Source organism: Trichosurus vulpecula, chromosome 4 (assembly GCF_011100635.1).
Source record: "Trichosurus vulpecula isolate mTriVul1 chromosome 4, mTriVul1.pri, whole genome shotgun sequence".
Classification (NCBI taxonomy): domain Eukaryota; kingdom Metazoa; phylum Chordata; class Mammalia; order Diprotodontia; family Phalangeridae; genus Trichosurus; species Trichosurus vulpecula.
The window spans coordinates 120007342-120028186 of record NC_050576.1 but is presented as its reverse complement, the minus strand read 5'-3'; the positions used below and the strand labels follow the sequence as shown (position 1 = coordinate 120028186).

The following is a 20845-nucleotide window of genomic DNA, read 5'->3' as shown; positions in this document are numbered from 1 at the left end:
CAGGGGCCATACAGGAGAAGAAAAATGTATCTTTTGAAATTTTATTTCGTCCAATTTTAGCCAGAGGAAAAATCAGGAAATGTTTTGGGGTTGTTTCTGTTCTCAACATTTTCCCAATCCATGTGTGTCAACTTGGAAACAGAAAAATGTTTTTTGGGTGAATGACTGCGCTAAGCATTTTTCCATCCCTCCAGCTTTTACCCACAGAAGACGGCAGAGATCTTGGCTATGACTGAGCCAGGAAGAAAATGGGCTATAGAGCATCTATATGCAAGTTATTACTAGAGTAGGGTAGAATAAAAATTAAAAGTCCATCAAGTGATCAGGCAGAAGTCAATAAAAAGGTCAATAAAAAGCAAGGATGAGCCAAAAGTACAGGCTTGGAACGTTGGAAAATGCCAGGAAAAAGGAAAGGCAGAGAAAACATTGTGTCAAGATCTTCTCCCTGAGGCCTCAGGGAAGTGCATGATAAAATTAATTGAAGCCTATCACCCATGAAGAGAGAACTACAGTTGTAGCACTAGCAATACTGGGTACAGGCATTCTGTGACTTGTGACAAACGTACTGTTGATTTTCTGCGTGTGTGTGTGTGTGTGTGTGTGTGTGTGTGTGTGTGTGAACACCTCAAACCTATGGCAGTTTTTGTTTTTCTTTTTTTTTTATAAATGGAAAACTCAGAGCATTTCTTTTTTCATGTGATTTGGAAATTTTAATGCTGTATAGTATTGGAGCATCGTTGATGGCATTTGGTGGAACATAAAACAATGGCATGGATTTTCACATGTGGCTTTGCAGAAACAGCCTCATTTCTAGGCAGTCACACCTTGAATAGATTTTGTGAGATGGTTTACTTCAAGGTGATACTAAGACTGGAATCGGGTATTTATTTCATTTCACCTGTCATATCCTCAGTTTCTTTATCTGTAAATGAAGGAGCTGATCTCCAAGATCTTTCCAATTCTAAATTTGTAGTGCTACAATTTAGAGATCTTGGGAGTTGGCACCATTCTGTGAAAGCAGTTTTCTTGTTTGCTTGTCTTAAAACCACAGTCATTAAACATTAAGTTTCTGATATGTGCCAATGACTGTGCTAAGCTTTGTGGATAGAAAAAAAAGGCAACAGTATTCCTTGTCCTCCAGAAACTTGCATTCTAATAGGAAAGGCAGCATACAAATAAATGAGTATGAGAGAGAGAGAGAGAGAGAGAGAGAGAGAGAGAGAGAGAGAGAGAGAGAGAGAGAGAGAGAGAGAGAGAGAGAGAGGAGAGAGAATAGACTAGAGTTTCAGAGGGGAAAGCTACAGGCATCCTACAGAGGTGGGATTTGAAATGAGTTTTGAAAAAAGCCGGAAAACTAAGTGAGAGAAGATGGGTCAGAGCATTCCAAGTGTGAGAACTAGACAGAGCGATATTATGGAGAGGGGAGATAGAATATTCTGTTAAAGGAGTAGAAAAAAAAAGGCTAGTTTAACTTGATTATGGAGTCAATAGAGAAAATAAAAGGATAAGACCAGAAAAGTAGGAAAAGGAGATCCTATAGCTACTTCTAAATGGGTGGCTAGATGGCACAGTGGATTGAGTGGTGGGTCTGAAGTAAGAAACACTCAGCTTCCTGAGTTCAAATCTGGCCTCAGCCACTAACTAGCCGGGTTACCCTGGGCAAGTCATTTAATCCTGTTTGCTTCAATCCCTCATCTGTAAAATTAACTGGAGAAGGAAATGGCAAATCACTCCTGCAAGTTTGCCAAGAAAACCCCAAATAAGTCCACAAAGTCAGACACAACTGAAACAACTAAACTACAACATCAGGTCTAAATAAACTCAGGCTAACTTGGACATTAATTGTAATTCAGGATCCATGACTCATTTGATCAATGAAAATTTCCCCTGCACATTGCCACTTGATTCTATAAAATATGACTTTTTACCTTTAAAGAAACCCTGTAAATAAAATGAACCAATCAAATTTGGTTAATTATTCCAGCTAGCATTTATTAAATAAATTTGATACAGACTACAGAACACTTCTGTGCTTGAAATCTACCAACAAAAGTTGAAAATCAATCTAGGGGCCCAGATCCCTAGTATATAAAAGGGTTTGGGAAAATTTTTGTGGAAAATAGAGGAAGTTAGGACTGTTTTCATATGAAAAATTTTCCTACATATATGTATTTTTGATAAAGATTATATTTAGTGTTTTGGAGGGAAAGATGTTATTAGGATCAAAGTGTTATTATGTAACATGTCAGTCAGCTAGCATTTATTAATGTCTACTTTGTGCCAGGCATCATGCTAAGTGCTGGGGATAAAAAAAGGCAAAAAATTATTCCTGCTCTCAAGGAGCTCAACAGTCTAATGGAAGAGACAACTGGAAGCAACTCTATACAAGCTAGATAGATACAGGCTAAATTGGGATAGCCTTAGATAGAAGGCAGTAAAATTATTCCCATTATTAGAGATATTATAGCTCCTTAGAATACAATGTGAAAATACTGATTTAAATCAAGTAGCTTCTTTGAAACAATGGCCCCACTCCAATGTACTTCTAAACAGATAATTAACCAGTTCAAGGAAACATATTAATAGGCTGCCAAAGGATTTTGTTTTGTTTTGTTTGTAGGTCAGCAATTTTAAGAAGTCTTGGTTATAGGGTACAAGATTTATATTTTCAGTCACTCCTTAAGCATCAAGGATCTAATGTCCATGAGCAAAATATACTTAGATCAGATGTTATTTAAATGAGAAGCACTGATTAAAATTTAATTTTATGTATTTTTTTTCCTTACAGTACTCCTTACTTCCTTATTCAGAAAAATATGTTTTTATTCTGTGGGATGCAAACTTTCATGCTGAGACTGTTAACACACTAGGAGAAAATGTACAAAGTTAGTCAGTGTACCCATCATACTTTTTACAATATTTGACATCTCCACTCAAGATAAAATTTATCTTATATGTGAATGAAAGTACTTGGGAGATTTTTTTCTCTTAATTTTCATAGTTATGAATGAATTTATACTACAGGCAGAAATAATTTGATTAAGTAATATTATGTTCAAAAAAGGCAGCCTAAAAAGCTAGAGAAAGGCAGTGATCCTAAGGAATTATTCAAATTTCACTTCAATTAGAGGAAATGATTCATTAGGTATGTACTTTTTCCTGCTTTCTTTTTCAAACAAAGCATGGTAAGATGGGATAAGTGGAGAAATCAGATTACATGTCAAAGACAAGATCTTCAAAGCTTTAATAACTGGTAGCTAGTCATATATACTCTGAACTTTTTCTTGAAGTTTATCTTGGCTAAAGCAATGTAATTTGCAGAATGCCATCGATATCATTAAGAGAGATAGAACATGTTTATAAGTTATAGAGAAGTTGCACATCTGCATTTGTGAAGGGAATTTAAAAAAGTGTTGATGTATTTTGTTTTCATATCACTTTATTTTTCAGTTATATGTCTCTTCACTCCTATACATAGGCAGGCATTCCTTAAAGCAGATTTAAAAGAAAGGGAAAAAAACCAGTTCACTAAAACTAACCAATATGTCAGTTGAGTTGGATAGTCTATGGAACATTACACATCTGTAGTCCCCCATCTTCTCAAAAATGAAAGAATAGCGCATTTTCTCATCTATTTTCTGGGGCCAACATAAGAGAACCTGTTTTTGTCTACCTGTCTTTGATAAGTTCAAATCCCCTGCCCAGATGAATTAAATTCTAGGATATCAAAAGAATTGGTAGATAGATGTCACTGTTGGAATACCATCAGTGATCTTTGAAAGTTTGTGGAGAATGGGAGTAGTACTGAAGGACTAGACAAGGATAGCTGTCCTGATGTTCAAAGAATCTGCAGTGGTAACTTCATTTAGAGAGTTGGTTGATTAACATCAAGAAAAGGAAGCAGTGATCACAAAGAATTGGCTTGATTACATCAAGAATAGGGCTTGCCAGATTTACCTAATTTCCTTTTTTTTTAAAGTATGGTTACTAGATTGGGAAATCAATTTTTTTTCACCATGATTAGAGCAAAACATTTTATAAAGCATCTTATGTTATTTCTATAGGAAAGATGGGAAACTATGGGCAAGATAAAAGTATAACTAGGAACCTTTGGAACTGGTTGAATGATCAGAAACAGAGCTATGCATAACAATTTAATGACAACTTGGAAGGAGGCCTCCAGCGGATTTCCCAGGGATTTGTTCTTGGACTGATGCTGTTTAACACAACCTGAATAAATGTGTAGATGAGACAGCTATCACAGTTGCATATGACACAAGGCCAAGATGGATAGATAGCACACGGGATGATAGAGTCAGTATTCAAAATAATCTTGAAAAGCTAGCCTGTTGAACTAAATCAAATATGAAATTAAATGCAGATAATTTAAAGTCTAGGCTTCTGAAAAAATCATTGTAATGGTTGTAAAATGAAGGAGGTATGGCTAGATGATAGTCTGAAAAACTATCATGTGATCATGGATTTGGAGCTGCAAGGGACCTTAGAGGTCATCTACTCCAACTCTTTCTTTTTTCAGAGGAGGAAGCTGAAATTTCAGTGATGTGTCCTGTCTCACAGCTATTGGAGGCAGGATTTGAACCCAGGTTTTCCTGATTACAAGTTTACTACTCTATTAAGCACATCACATTGAATTGGGAGCTTTAGTGATATACAAGCTCAATATGAATAGACCATGTAATGTGGCAGTGGAGAAAGTAAATATTTTCCTAGCTTGTATTGAAGACCATAATATTCTAGGTATGATAGTTCTTAACCTAGTGTAGCAACAATGTTGCTAGCAGCTACTATGGCTAAGACCAACAACAAGCAGCACACAGAGGGCTGCCAACACAGGTTCTTTTGATCCGCTTTTCTAAGGAAAGCAACTTTAAGTGGTTAACATTCTCAGTTTAATTAAACATACATATATCAATCACTTAGTTCAGGGGGAAAAGATCAGCCCCCTGAACTTCAAGGCAAATACAAACAGAAATTACAAAACATCAACAAACAGACCTTGTCTGATCAAATCACAATTCATAGTTACCAGAGAATCACTGAAAGGTCTGGGTTAGCAAAGCCGGGGTGGGGAGGGCAGTTACAATGGCTTGCCCAGAGTCTCAACAATCCTTCCATGAGTGACCCCCCCAAAGTCAAACACCAAGCTCCCCTCAATTATATCCTGTTTGGAGCCCTGAGGTCTCTGACCTCACCCAGGCTGGGTGTTTGAAAGTTCCCCATCACCAGTATCACATCATATACAAGTCAATCTGATAGCCGCAGTGCTGAGAAATAGCTGAGAAATACTCTAAAACAAAGACAGCAAAAAGGTTTCCCACTCATTCAAACAAAGGGGAGACTTGATAGTCTTAGCATCCCAAGAGGGAAAGAACAGGGAAAAGTCTGATTGCCTAACACCTGGGGGCTATGAACTCAAAAAATCAAACAAACATTTTGATAACCATATTCCTTTATAATTAGATTTCTTTGTAATCCTATATATTTTATTTTATGCATTTAAAAACATTATTTTGAGAACAGGTCTATCAGTAGCTAGAGCAGTAGATAGAGTGCCAAGTCTGGAGTCAGGAAGACTCATCTTCCTGAGTTAAAATCTGGCCTCAGACATTTGCTAGCTGTGTGACCCTGGGTAAGCCACTAAACCCTCTTTGCCTTAGTTTCCTCATCTGTAAAATGAGCAAGAAAAGGAAAAGACAAGCCACTCCAATGTCTCTGCCAAGAAAATCCCAAATGGGGTCATGAAGAGTTGGACACAACTAAAACAACTGACTAACTATAGTCTTCCCCTATAAGCCAAAGGGGTTGATGAAACAAAAAAAGTCAAATCAACAAGCATTTATTAAGCACCAACTATGTGCCAGCCACTATGTGCTAAGCAGTAGGGATAAAAGGAAAGGTAAAAACAGTTTGTGCCCTCAAGGAACTCACTGTCTAACAGGAGAGACAGCATGCAAACACCTTTTTGTACACAACATATGCAGGATGAATTGGAGATAATCTCAGAGGGAAGACACTAACATGAAGGGGAACCAGGAAAGGTTTCTTGCAGAAGGCAGGATTTTAGCCGAGACTTGAAGTAAGTTAGGGAAGCCAAGAGTTCTGGCATGGGGGATACCCAGTGAAAATGGAAGATTATCTTGTGTGAGGAATAGCAAGAGGGCCAGTGTCACTGGATTGCCAGGAATGTGGAGGGAGGTAAGTTACAAGAAGACCAGAAAGGTAGAAAGTGTTCTGGTTATGAAGAACTTTAAAAGCCCCAAAGGTTAAGAATCCTTGGACCAGAAATAAGATGATTGATATGCTATACCCTGCCCTGGTGAAAAGGGACTCTGCTCTTGGGCCTCATTAAGTTAGAGAATACTCACTACAATAAATTGAATGAGGGCTATTTCTTTGAGTTCCAAGTGTTTTAAAATGGGAAGCTTTCATCAGTTTTTTTCTATTTATTTCAATTCTTGTTTATGATGACAGAACACTTTTCAAATGAGTGATTATGTAGTAAATCAGCACCCAGTTTAGGAAGAGGAAAAGAAGGAAACTCATACACTAAACTTAGATATCTGGATTAGATTTATTAAAGGATATTCTTCTGTACAGTCGACTGAGGTCTCAGCGGCTGAAGATAGGAGGGGCGCTTGTGATCTGCTAAGTCTGCACAAAAACTGGAGTGGTGATGTCATAGCTCCCAAGATGATTTCCCTGCTTTCTTCTTTCATACTTGTGTAGCAAGTATCTCTTTGGCCCACTCTTGAACTGAAAGATGACTGAGGCTTTGGTCACTAGTACCTTTTTGAAGCCACCTTTGGTTCTGACGATACAGTTGATTGAAAAGGTTTCTCTTAACCATATTTGCAGACCAGAAACAGTCTATGGATGTTCCCAGATTTCCCTAAGGCACTTCTAGGGATGTCCAAGAAACAGTCTGTATAGCCTCTCCCACACCAGGATATTTGCATCAGCCAAGGATACTGATGGATTCTGTATATGCGTCAACCCCTATTGTACAAGAGAAGTTTCATCTGTGATGCATCAGGGATACTCTCTTGCTTTTAGAGGATTTGGGGCTAATGACTGGTGGAGATAGGTTGTTCTCTACACTTTGGAATATTTGAACATTCTAGTTGATTGAGTGATATGAGAGGCAGTGCTGCTAAATCAGAGATCTCATCCTTGACCTCTCTGCTACATTTGACATTTTTGACAGCCTTCTCCTAGATAATTTTTCTTTTCAGGTTTTCTTGAAATACTTTCCCTTCATTATCTTCCTATCAGTCTGCCCACTCCCTCTCAGTCTCCTTTGCTGGCTCATCATCCATATCATGTCCTGTAACCGTGGGTGTTCCCCAAGGCTATCTCCTGGGCTCTCATCTCTATTTACTCAGTCTTAGTGACCCCATAAGCTCCATTGAGTTGGAATATGTATATGCAGATGACTCAGAGATCTATATAGCTACTTCTCTCCTGAAGTCTCTCCTCTCAACTTCAGCCTTTATTATCAGTTGCCTTTTTGGACAATCAGACTGGACATTCTGGGAACAACAAAATTAACATATCCAAAATTGAATTCATTTCCTTCCCCTAAAACCTAAACAGAGCCTTTTCTCAATCTTTCCTGCTTCTCTTGAAGGGCCCATCATACCTCAGTCTCTCAGGATAGTAAACTGGAAATTATCTTCAAGTCCAAATTTCACCCCACGTGGCGAATCAGTTCCTAAACCTTGCCATTTCTGTCTCCACAATATCTTTTGCTTCTGATTCCTCTCTACTCATAGAAGTCACCAACTTAAGTCAGGCCCTCATTTCTTCTCACCTATTTTATTCCTCCTAATTAGTTTCTTGTCCGTTTTCTCTCTAATCTACTTCATCCTCCACTGAGCTGCCAAAGTGATTTTCTTTAAGCACAGATCTGACTCAACTTCACTATTCCCTATTGTCTCTAGGACATATGAGCCTTTCTGTTTATCTTTCAAAGTCTTTCTTAACTTGGCACTAGACTATATTTTTGACCTTATTGTTCTTCGTTCCTCTTGTACTCTGCAATCCAGGTAACCTGGAGGTGTTCCTTATAATTAGCATTCTATCTCTACTTTCTATCTCTTTGTACTGGCCATTCTCTATACCAGGATTAATAGAAAGATATCACCAACAGATAACTTCGTTGAACATTATTATAAAATACTAAGTGCATCACAGAATTGTAAAACAAAGTACTTGCTGAGATCTGAGCTACAATAGAAGTGGTACCATTTGTAAAGCTTGCCTATCTCGGGTGTGGGCATTATGTTTCTTTTTTTTCTGTATAAAAGAAGAATACTAAATTGCTATGGCACAGTTTTAGACACAAACAAGTAAATAATTATTTATAAGCTTAAAGAGATATGGACATGCACTGTATACATTTTGCCCAATTTTGCAATTCACTGGATTGGAATTTAAATTTTTTTTCTTTAAAATGAACATTTTTGGGGGGATTTGGAGGTGCTTTATTCTATGCTTAGTACTTCCTGTTCTCTCTGAATTCCTATAATTAATTGCTACCATATTTGATACTGTTTCTTTTAAAATCTTTACTTTATTTGAATATAATTGAGTTATTAAGGCATTTAAAACATACTTTCCTAAGATTTTTCTTGTGAGGTATTCATTAACATCACTTTTTATTTTAAATGTGCTATCTTTGTGTTAGAGACTGAACAAAGTATTGGCAGGTTTATAGGGCAGTTAGGTAGTGTAGTGGATAAAGTTGTGGTGGGCCTGGAGTCAGGGAACAAGTTCAAATCCAGCCTCAGACACTCACTAGCTATATGACCTTGAGGAAGTTAGCCTCAGTTTGCCTCAATTTCCTCAACTGTAAAATGAGAATAATGCTAGCACCTACCTACCTCCTAGGGTTATTGTGAAGATGAAACAAGATAAAATGTATAAAGAAATTAGCAGAGTGCCTGGCACATAGTAGGTAAATGCTAGCTACTATTATTTATGGTCCTATCCTTATAATTACTATTATTAGTGCCATCACTTTAATTTTAATTAAGCATCCTATGGTGCTTCTTCTTTGGCCCGGACAGTATAGCAACACTCAGGGTTGCAGAAATCTATTTATAAACTTGTTTTCTTTTTCAGGTAACAAACATTCAAGAATAAAGCAGTTATTTCTATAGAATATAGAGGGCAACCTACTAGTTGCTGTTTTTATTGATTTTAAGAGTATTTTAAACAGACCCTGAAAGCCCAAACAACTTGTATTGCATCTATCCCAGGAAGAGGGAAAGGTACAATCCCCAACTCTTGCTCTGTGAGGAGTGTGATATAACCAGTCATCTGATTCATTATAATACAAATATTGTAATCAATCATAATCTTCAGTGTTCCATAAATCCACAATTCTGTGAAAGGGATAAGAAAAAGGGAATTAAGCTATCAGTGAGTTTACTAAAAGAGGAAAAGAGATTTCCTGATTATCATCATTCAGAATTAGTCAGTCATACACATGGTAATCATTCATATTTTAAGCAATAATATGAAAATCAACAAAAAGCTATGAAAGGAAAGGAGCGACTCTGTTGTTTTTCCCCTATAGTTTGAAAAATATCGTTATGCACTAATTTAATTCCCTTTTCCAAGTAGCATGGGGTTTCTGATGCAACGACTATGGAAGGAATATTATTTTATATTCATATACCCACCTCACAGTGCTTCTAAGCTCATCAGACCTCATCTTCCTTCTCGCCTTTTATTTCTTCTTTTTCATCAACCAAGCTCAGAGTTCACAGGAAAGCAATTGTGTAATTCTTCATAGAAGTTAAGGTAGACAGGGAAAGCCTCCAGAACAGTGTTGTCAAACTCAAATAGAAACAGATCCCTGCAGTAACATATTGACTTAGAAAACCACAAATTAACATTATCTATCTTGTGTTATAATTTCTGTTTTTTTTTTAGTTAAACATTTCTCAATTACATTTTGATCTGATTCTGGTTATTCTTGGGAGTTCTGTAGGCTTTGTGGATTGTAGACCTCTTCTCTACAATAGAATACTACTTTCCTAGCTTTTGAACTCACGCTCTGACTATGTTATATCAGAGGTTTCAAATGCAGTAACTGCACCTATGCCAACACTCCCAGACTGCTTTCTGAAGTAGATTAAAATGTAATTGGGGAATTAAAAAATAAATTAAAAAAATAGAAAAGACAGTGTTAATGTGTTTTTCCAAGACAATGTGCTGCCTGTAGGGACCCCTCTCTATGATTTTGGCCCCCATTTCTATTGGAGTTTGACACCACTGTGCCACATGCCACTGATGGGAACCTTTCTGCTACCAGTCATTAGGCATGAATAGTTTCGCATGTAAATAGTATGAATTGATGGACAGAAGAGAAAGCCTTTTTACTCCGAAACAACTTTTCCATAGGTACATTTTGGGTGCCTGGTTTAACATCATTAATGTCCTTTTGTGACTGTCATTTAAGACCTTGCCCCCTGTAAAAACATATATTCTGAGGGGTGGGATGGAATAGCATGTATGATATATTCTTCTTTTTAAAAAAATCAGGCTTTAACACTTTAGTGTGAATTAGTTTATTAGTCCTTAAGCAGCAATATAATATAGGGTGAGATAGTGGAGATGGTGCTCTCCTGGGAGACAAAATCTGGGTTCAAATACTGCTTCCCACATTTACTAGCTGTGTGACCATGAGCAAATCACTCAGTCTCCATGATCTTTTGTGTTTTCATTTGTGAGTTGTAGGTGATAATACCTATAGGATTCATCTTTTAGAATTGTGGTGAGACTCAAGTTAAATACTTTGTTTAAAGTGCTTTACCAACTTTAAAAGACAGGAATCAGGACAGGACTGGTGATTTCATTGCTATAGAGAAGGTGGTTGAGAACACTTCCTCTAATGAAATAGATCAATACTTTTTTGTACAACTTGTAATCTAAAGTTGTCTGGACCACTTGGAGGTTAAGTAACTTGCCCTGAGTCACGTAGTATTCATTAGAGGGAGGATCTGAGCCCAGGTCCTCTTGGCTTCAAGGTCCACTCTCTATCTACTATGGTGTGCTCTGCTGCCTCACAAAACTTAAAACTAAATTTATATAAATGATCATTATAATTGTGATTTTCTATCAACCGTCAGTTGAGAATAGATTTTGTAGGAAGGAGATAAAGTGTGGGAAAGCACTGGGCAGTGTTGGAGAACATCAGGGACATAGTGGGGATGACGAATGGGAGTGAGGGAAAGACCAGACATTGTATCATGTTCATTCCTTTTGCATTGAGAGTGAAAATGAAAGGCAAAATCCTTCTTATCAGTTCTGTCTGAATCCTTCCCCCTCTAAATTGTGTTGACTAAAGCCTATAAGCTCATGGAAAGCTTGGTCACATCCAACTTAAGTATTCTCTCAAGTTGGGTTTGCGGTCACATTGTATTTGTATGTGCATTTGTGTATGTATATATATATAGACCTACACAAAGCAACATATATTGTTACAAGGTGCACATACATTAAACACATACCTACATGTTCCAATATACAACCCCTCCCCCCCCAAAAAAACCCTAAATATCACTTCAGTCCAAAAATCTGCATCTAGGTAACCTCTATCAAAATTGTACTATTCAAATATTATAAATGTATAAAGCCTTTGATCATAAATTTGGGAGTATTTGCATCTTATCTAGCTTCTGGGTTGGCCTTACGTCCCCATAAGAGTTCCAGGATCGTCGCAGCTATTCATCCTGAGTTGTGTGTTCTGGATTGATGACTGTGAAAAATTTGAAACTAAGCTAACTTCTGCACTAGCATTTTGGTTTTTTAGAATGTAGACAGCCCCTCTTGCTGGTGGGCATTTTCTGATCACTTTCCTGTGATGTTGATGGTCCATCATGGCTCCAAGGAAAGAAATAACATTTTAAAAAGCAAAATGAATAAATGAATGCCGTGACAGTTTTGCCACAGCAGCATTCAGTTTGATCCTTTTTGGTATGCACTCTAGGCTCATTGATTTCTGCATTCACTGATTGGTCTTGCTCGTCTAGTTTAAGGTAGTGAGAAAGCTAAAGTATTTGAGTCATTTTCCAGTATCATCTCTGTTATATTTTTAAAAGTAGCATCCTGCACAGATGGAAATTAGCAAGGTCTCTGTAAAAGGGCCAGAAATAGCAGCACTAACATCGTGCTGCAAATTTACTCATGGAACAAATCTGATAAAGAAGAGCAAATGTTGCCAGTGTTGGCCGTGACAGACAAAGTGGATCCAATAATAAACATCTCAATGGGTATATACGTATGATTCAATAGTGTATGACCTTTACTTTCAAGCTCAACTTTGAGTCTTCCTTTACTATTCACCTTTCTGGAAGAAAAAGATGTACTTAAGGCTAACGTTTGAAGCTAGGATGTTTGACTTTTCTGGAGCTGTTTGCCATTGATGTGGCAAGATTCTTAAGATGTATATGATCACGTATCCACTGTGTTGATTAAAAATATATAGTGATTGGAAGTGGGAGGTCCGAGACAGTTCTTAGAGTTACCAATTTTATTAAACAGACAAATCCCTGCTTTTTATTAACTGTGATCGAATTAAAGCCTACAAAATAATCATTAACAATGTTTCCTAAATATTTGAGTCTAGTCTAGTAGTGTAGAGGTACATAGCCCCTTTTTAAAAGAAGCTATCCATGACTAGCCTCAGAGCCAGGAATACTCACCTGGGTTCTAGCCCTGTTTCTGACACGTAGTGGTCGCATGACCCTTGTCAAGTCATTTCATCACTACATGCTGAAGGTAACTCTTTAAGACTGTAAGTTGGAGAGAGGGTGCCAACATGTATTAATAGAATGATTCACCAAAATGGTTCCTTTTGCCATTTATATTACAGATACTGTCCTGGTCTTTGATGACCAAAAGTGGAGAAAGAGCAACTAGAATGAAGGTCTAGTTATAAATTCTTCTTTATAAGCTTATGAAACCCACTGCTCCTATGAAGAGTTGTCTCTATTCTTGAGTATCATTATGGAGGAGCGAATAGGGAGGTGATGCTATGATAGCTGGCATATGTAAGAGGTAGCAGTTGAATTTAGAGCTTTCTATTTAAAAGCCTAGGGTGTCCTGCATAAATGTCAGTAAAAAGAAAGGTTTCTGAAGTTTTTAGTCTTATCCTGATAAAACCCTCTCTTCCAGAATTTAAGCTTGTTTTCTGCCTGTGTATGTCATGTCCTATGACAGAGGAAAGGATCTGTATAACTTTTGGGTGACTGCATGGAGTGTGGTATATTTCGTACTTTCAATTGTTGCCACCCTTCTTTGAATCATTAGCATTTGGCTAGTTTGTTCCTGAATATGTTGTTCTTTCAAACTTTGGGTTAGCCTGAGTATGTTCTGCTGATCTTATGTTTCTACCATGACTTGTATTTCTCACTCAGTTTCTGACTTGAATTTATGTATAAATCTGAGCTTTTGCTTTGTCTTATATTTCTATCTGTACCTTTTTCCTCTTCTTCCTGTTATATTTCTACTTTGGCCTATTGTATTTCCCTGTCCCCCCTTTTTTTAGTGATTCCCTTGTTCAGTATACACAGTATCTAATCAATAAGCTTCTTCGCTTGCTGCAGGATTTCCAACTTATTGTGCTTTCTGTCTGCTTTGATGCGGCATGATGGGGTTTTCTCTGCTTTGGCTAATGTGCTGTTGTCTAAATTTGCAGTGTTTCAGCTCATTACACTGACTTTAATTTTGATGTATTTGTATTTTATCCAGTTCAAGTCATGTTTCTTTCCTCTATCAATTTAATTACTTTCTGCCTGGGCAACATTGTGTTTATACAATTGCTGCTAAAAAGACAAAAGGTTTCTATTTAAATTACCACCCGAAACATCAGCAACTCAGTCCAAAAGGTGCTCTTTGCATCGCTGATTGATGCTTACCTTTGTGTGGGGAAAGAAAATCTACAATATTGAGAAGTCCTTCTTTATAGACAATGTCTCCACTGAACTTAGTCAAGCCTGGTTTATAGCTGTGAAGTCATTAATGCCAGCGAAGAGTATGGGGTTAGAGGGTCACTGTCCTGCTTTTCAGTGAGAAAAAATAAATGATCATATTCTGGTCTGTGTAAGTCCTGCCCTTATAGGAGAAGAAATCTTCCTTTGGTTTTTGCCTTATATTTAGCCTGACTCACAAAGCATAGCTATTAGCTTTTTATCTGATATGGGATTTCTGTGTTTGATCTCCTGATCTTTTCTATGATTAACAATATGATATGTTTTAAAAAATAAATTTTATCACTGGAAACTAAGGGAGTGTCTACCTATTGAAGGATGGCTAAACAAATTGTGGTATATGAATATAATGGAATATTTTTGTGCCATAAGAATGCTGAAATGGACAATTTCAGAGGAAACTGGGAAGATCTGTATGAACTGACTTAGTGTGAAGTGAGCAGAGCCAGAACAATATACACAATGACAACAACATTGTAGAGAAAAGTTACCTGGAACTCTGTTACGCTCAAAGTTACGCTTTGGAACTCTGATTAATGCAATGAATGATAAACCAAAAATCCAGAGGACTGAAGAGGAATCAGAGCTCCCTGTGAGAGAGGAGGAAGAGTTACAAAGTGGAATGAGACATATTTTTAGAAATGAAATAGATAATGTAGGGATTTGTTTTGCTGAACTATGTATGTCATGAGGATTTGTTTGTTGTTCAATTAAAGGAGCAGTGGGAGAGATAATGAATGCTTGTAGAAAACAAGTTTTTTTTTAAAGGTAAGGTTTTGTTTGTATACAACAGTCCTTTCCAGATATCCCTCCCTCACCTCTCAAGCCCTTCCTCTTAACAATGAAAAACAAATTGACACAATGACTACACCTGACAATGTATGCAAAATTTCAAATTTCTAGCCCTTCCTCCACCCCTGTCCACCATCTCTCAGTTGAAGAGGCATTTTTTATTTCTTCTCCAGCACCAACATTGAACATTACAATTGTTCAGAATTCAGTTTTCTTTTAGCCTTCGTTTAATTTACATTATTATAATCAATGGATATTTTTTTCCTGATTATGTGGTATTTTCTATGTATCAATTCATGTGAGCAAACATGTGTCTCTCAGAATCCCTCATGTCTGTAATTTCCTATGGTAAAGTAACATTCCATTATATTCATAAACCTCAGTTTGTTCATCCATTCTCCAATCATTGGCCACCTAACTTCTTGATCAGTTTCACTGAAATAAAAAAAAATTCTCCCTGTTTTACAGATCATTGTCACACACATTTCATTTGATTGTTACTCTAACCAAGTTATGAACCAAGTAATGTAATAGATAAACTGGGGGCTCAGGAAAATTAAGGTTATTTATCCAGGGTTGATTCATAGGTACATTCGACAGTATGGAGTCTAAAAGCCGGGTTTTCTGACTCTAAACCTAGTGCCCTTTTCAGCATACTATATTTCTGTCCAGAACATTGATTTGAGTACTTTTTGTATACAGAAAGCCATGATAAATGTGGTTTGAAGAGTCATAAGTGTAGAAGACAAGGCTATTGTCTTTTACTACACAAGAACTTCCAGTAATGGGAGTGATATGACAAGCAGGTTTGAACAGTGGGTAAGAATACATATACCACAAACATATGAAAAACTAGATAAACAAATTACCAGGTATAACATTATCTGAAAATAATAGTCATGTGGAGGCTTAGCATTAAACTATTTAAAGAAATACTTGAAATAAATATGTGGTATTAGTCAAATCATTTAACATCCCCAGGCCTGTATTACTATACCTTGTAACATGAAGAAGTCAGACTAGAAGATAGTTAAGATGCTTTTCATCTCTGACTCTGTATGGTTCTATATTTTGTAGGTTTATATAAACAAATGTCATGGCTAAAGTCCCTTGACTGACTAATATACACCAATAATCAGTAAGTTGAAATTTTTTAAAAGTTAATTTATCTTCATGGTACTTCTATAACCAAAAATGAGATAAGATTTTGATTGGCTGTGTTTACATTGGACTACATTGGGAGTAGCCCTTCCCAGGGAATAGATTCTTCTTCAATCAATGTTAAATGATTTGATTCTATGAAATGAACCTAAGTGTCTCGCTTTTTTGTATCAAGGATTATTATAAATGACTATAATAACACCCTTGACCTTGATGAAAAGAGATTTACTACTGTCTAGTCATATAGTACCAGGTTTCTTCCCTTAGATTAACAATAAATTAAAAATATATTCTGGATTCATAGATTGTTAGAGCTCAAAGAGGCCTTGGTGGTCATTTAGTCCAACATTCATATTTTAACAATATGGAAAATGAGACCCAGAGTATCAAATTGACTTGCCTAAAGTTATGCTGATATTTTGTGACAAATATGAGACTCCAAATCCACATTTCCTAGTCTAATGCTCTTTCCACTGTTCCATATACAGCCTTCTTAATGCTCTCCTTAGGGTACATATTATGGGAACACCTGATAAATGTAGCTATTTAATAATGAGGTCCTTTTGGTACTTCAGTAGTGAAGCCCTCTTGGATGGAGTCCAAGATGGACCTTCCCAATATCAAAAAAATGCTCTGTAGCAAAAAGTTATAGTAGAATTCCAGGGGTGTATAAAGGTAAGCCAAGAAATATTTTTTAAAAGAATGAAATCCATATTGTGGCAAACATGAATGTGTCTGTTGTCACTAGGAAAAACGTACATAAAATCAGTTGATATGAAAGATCTTCTTATTCTTCAAATAGGCTAATTGATTGTTCACCGGGCTCACTCAGCCAAAAGTAGAGAGAAACTTTGTACAGACATCATTAGTTTTTCTCCATTTAGAGATTAATCATGAAGAGCTCTGGCTCTTTAATTCTGTAATTTGTATATTTAATGGGCTGCTGCAGAATCTATGACAGTAATTAGCATAGCCTGAAAACTCATTAATACGCAACAACATGATTAATGCAGCATTAATGCAAACATGACTGAAGTTATTTGGGTTATGTAGTAAGAAGATTAAAGCTAAAATGTCCTGTTTGTTTTACCAGTGGTGAGTATAATAGGGTGGCAAAAAAAATAAAAACAGGTATCAAATTAGTCATTTTAATATGGAAAAAAAAATCACCAGATCTGAATCAAGGTGATCCCTTTTTGTCTCCGGCTACAAACTTTTTTTTATAGGAAATACTATGTTCAATTTATTCATTCATCATTACTGTATGTAAGCTTATTCGACCTTTTGGTTTGACCTAGTTAGGTTTTTCCCAGTTTTTACATAATATTAGTAGGACTGTATTGAAAATATTTTAAAATTATGCCATTCTTCAACTATGACCAACATTTATTTTATCACAGATTTCTGTTCCAAAATTAACATGCTCCCTAGGAAATGCCAAACAAACTTAAAAAAAAGATTTTCCTGATCACATAGTCCAGGAAACATCATTCCCATTCAAAGGGGAATACATCCTAAATAAAAATTAAAAATATCTTAGAAGATACAACAAATAATCCAAATAATAACTCACATTTTATAGCTATTTACAACTATGAAACATCTTATATTGCATTATTCCTCATATCTTTAGTCTATGGGGTTTATAGTATAATTATTATCCCTATTCCATAGATGAAAAAGTTGAGACTCAGAGAATTTGTCCAGGGTTACACAACTATTAAGCAACAGATTTAGAATGAGTTTTCTGACTCTAAGTTGAATATTTTCCCCAATAATTCATGTTCCTTTGGCAACAAAGTGATGACGACAACACCAACAACCCAACTGCTAAATGAAACATTAGAAATTATTAATAAAATTAAAATAGCATCTTTTGGAAGAAAGACTAAAACATTAAACTTAGAAAATCCTTTACCGTAATAGCCATATGCATATCTCTGACAAATTAGGAGTGTTTTCTCTTGGAGTTCATTACTTGAACTTTAAAAAAGTTTTTCTTCTCAAATAAAATTATTTACTGTAATTTTGGAAAGAAAAATATGACCTAGTTGTTTAAAAATACTTCAAATGTTTTGGTGTGAATATATCTTTCTTTGCTTATTTTTGTCATAAATTTGTATTGATATGAAAGTATTTATGATTTCTTTACCTTATACTGATTTAATCTGTCAATCTATTTACAGAATATTCCTAGGCAGTACAAGAGTATTATCATTTATCTAAATTCAGAGAACATATTAAAAATACACAGATATGCAAATGTGATCTCATAGATCTGAAAGTTCTCTCCAGTGATGTAAATTTAAACTCATTGGTGCCTGTCCATCATGTACACCTCTTGTCCTGTCCTCCCATGAATTCACCCCATAGACACCAGCTAACATTGTGGAGGCCTTCCTCTGTTTCTCTTGTCACAAAGGTACCACTGGAATGCTCTGGCTGTCCGCCTATAATCTCCAACCCTGGCTGTGTGAACAGCCTACCTTCCCTTCCTATCATACATTGCCTTGATGGGATGTCTTGTTCCTGTTCTTTAGAGCTCCACATTGGTCATATATTGCAGCTTGCTCATAATCAAATACATCTCTCCATAACCCTCTTTACGATATTAGTTTTCAATTCTTCAGAGACTGTCGCATTCTAAGTCTAGCTGTCTGTTGGTATTAAAAAGATGGAGTTTTGTTTAAAAGAACTTTGCAATTTACTGAATGCAATCTAGCCAGTTCTTTTCAATTCCAGGCCTCAGTCATTTGTCCATTTGTACTATACGTCCCAGAAGTCTATACTGATGGACAAACTGTAAGATATCCATACAAATGCATGTCGCAGTCTGAGCAATAGATATTTTTTTATATGCTTTGGCTATCCTGTGTAGATGGTCAGGTCAAATTCCTTGAGTAATTATAGATCTCTCCTAGGAGGCTTCACAATGATCTTGGACTAGATGCAGTCAGCACAATGTCATCCACAGATAGGTGTATCTGGAGGATGCATTCACAGAAAGTCCTTCTTTAACTTGGACTCTGTGCTGGATCTCCTCTGTCTATCACAGAGGCAAGGACCTTTGTTGAACAAACAGTGCCTTGTTTTGTGTCCAACCTCATGTTTATTATCAGAGGTCAGTCAATTAAAGAGTCATCTCTATGGTGCAATAAATAGATTCATAAAAAGTTGTGAATGTCCAGGATCATGGCTACATTGCCTTTAACTGAACGATCAGCTAATAGCTCATTCTGAGTATAGCATAGCCATATTGAATATGCTGTCATGGCCATTAGATTGTGAGTTTCTTGATGGCAGTGACTGTCTTTTGCTTTTCTTTTCTTTTTGACATTTTATAACTTTGTTTAAACGAAGTTCAATTTAGTTTTCATCCACATCGACTGTCTGTAAGCTTTTGAAAGTGGTGACAAGTACATAAGTAACCAAGGTATGCAGCTTATTTGGTGAATCTTCATTGTCATTGCATTTCCTGGACAAACGTACTTGGATACGGTATGGGACATTCCTTATTCCTTTGTCCCAAACAGCTTTGTTCAGTCTGGTGTCATGTGTACATCTGGAGTTCCCATTTCTTTCATGGAAAGTTTGCAGATTTCCTTTAGAGCCCGAGGAGCTCACTTTTTGAAGCCTGCTCCTTGAATCCTCTTGTGAATGTTGATGGTATACTCCCTGGTTACCAGCTCATTGATGGCAGAGCATCCCTTCTTTTTCCCTCCACCTTTCTTCTTGGGAGCCATCCTGCTGGGGAACAGGTCAGACTGTCTTTTACTTTTCTTTATATCCCCAGTACTTAGCACAGTGCCTGGCACACAATGGGTACTTATTAAGTGCTGGTTGATGAACTGACATTCTTTGAATGAGGTAAATTGTTAGGATTCAAAACCCAGCTGGCCTTTTCATATTGTTGCGTTGTTTTTTTCAGTCTGTCTCTGTACATCCTTCTCTCTTCCACCCCTAACCTGTGCTTTGGACCTAAGAGTCTGGATAATCTCTTGTGCCTGCCTAGCCCCCCAAACCTCTTCCCTCATGAATTTCTGTATATTTTTTAAAGTCACTGGGTTCAAGCTTTGTATTTGATGTACTCCAACCTAACAACATCTAGGTCCTCTAGTTTTATGAGGATTAGTTGAAGGAAATGGGAATGAGTAGTCTGAAGAAGGGAAGATTTAAGGCAATTGTGATGGCTCTCTTTAAGAATTTGAAAATCTTTTATGAGGAAGTGGGGTTAGATTTGTTCTTAGTCCAAGAGCTCAGAACTAGGATTAGTGTTTAGAAGGTGAGAAGAGGAAAATTTGATATAATGAAAAACTTGCTACTAAGTAGAGCTATCCCAACGTGGAAAAACAGGTAGAAGATAATGGTTCCCTTCGAGGAAAAGCTGGATGACCTTTGTTAGTTATATCCTAGAAAGGATTCCCAAGGAAGTATGGCTCGCATTAAGTGGTCTCAGAAGACCTTTTAAGATTAGATTTACGACTTCCTAGCATTCCAGTCTTCTTACACTTATTCCCACATCCCCCCATGCAAACTGTGACCTTGACATCAACAATGTTTCATTGCGTTTTCTTTGACTATCCCTCATGCCTGGAATGCTCTTTCTCCTCCCCTTTACCTTCTGGCTTCCTTTAACTTTAAGGAGCTTTAAGCTTCCTTTAAGGACCTTTAAATTCTGCCTCACACAGGAAGTCAATGCCCAGTCGTTCCCACCCCCAACTCCTAGTGCCTCCCCTCTAAAGTGTCATTCCATTCAAATTGTATATTTGTAAACACCATTTTTTTTTTTTTTTGCTGTTGTCTCCCTCATTAGAATGTAAGGTCCTGGAGGGCAAACTTTTCCCTCCCCTTTTTTTGTAACCTCAGCACTT

The 20845-nt window shown here is 36.7% G+C and overlaps 1 protein-coding gene and 1 pseudogene across 1 annotated transcript in view; one reads left to right on the top strand and one right to left on the bottom strand.

The window, feature by feature from the left end:
- Positions 1 to 20845, top strand: part of USH2A (usherin) — a 991863-nt gene that overhangs the window by 307876 nt on the left and 663142 nt on the right. The window lies entirely within an intron of this gene.
- Positions 19341 to 19717, bottom strand: LOC118846609 (annotated as a pseudogene).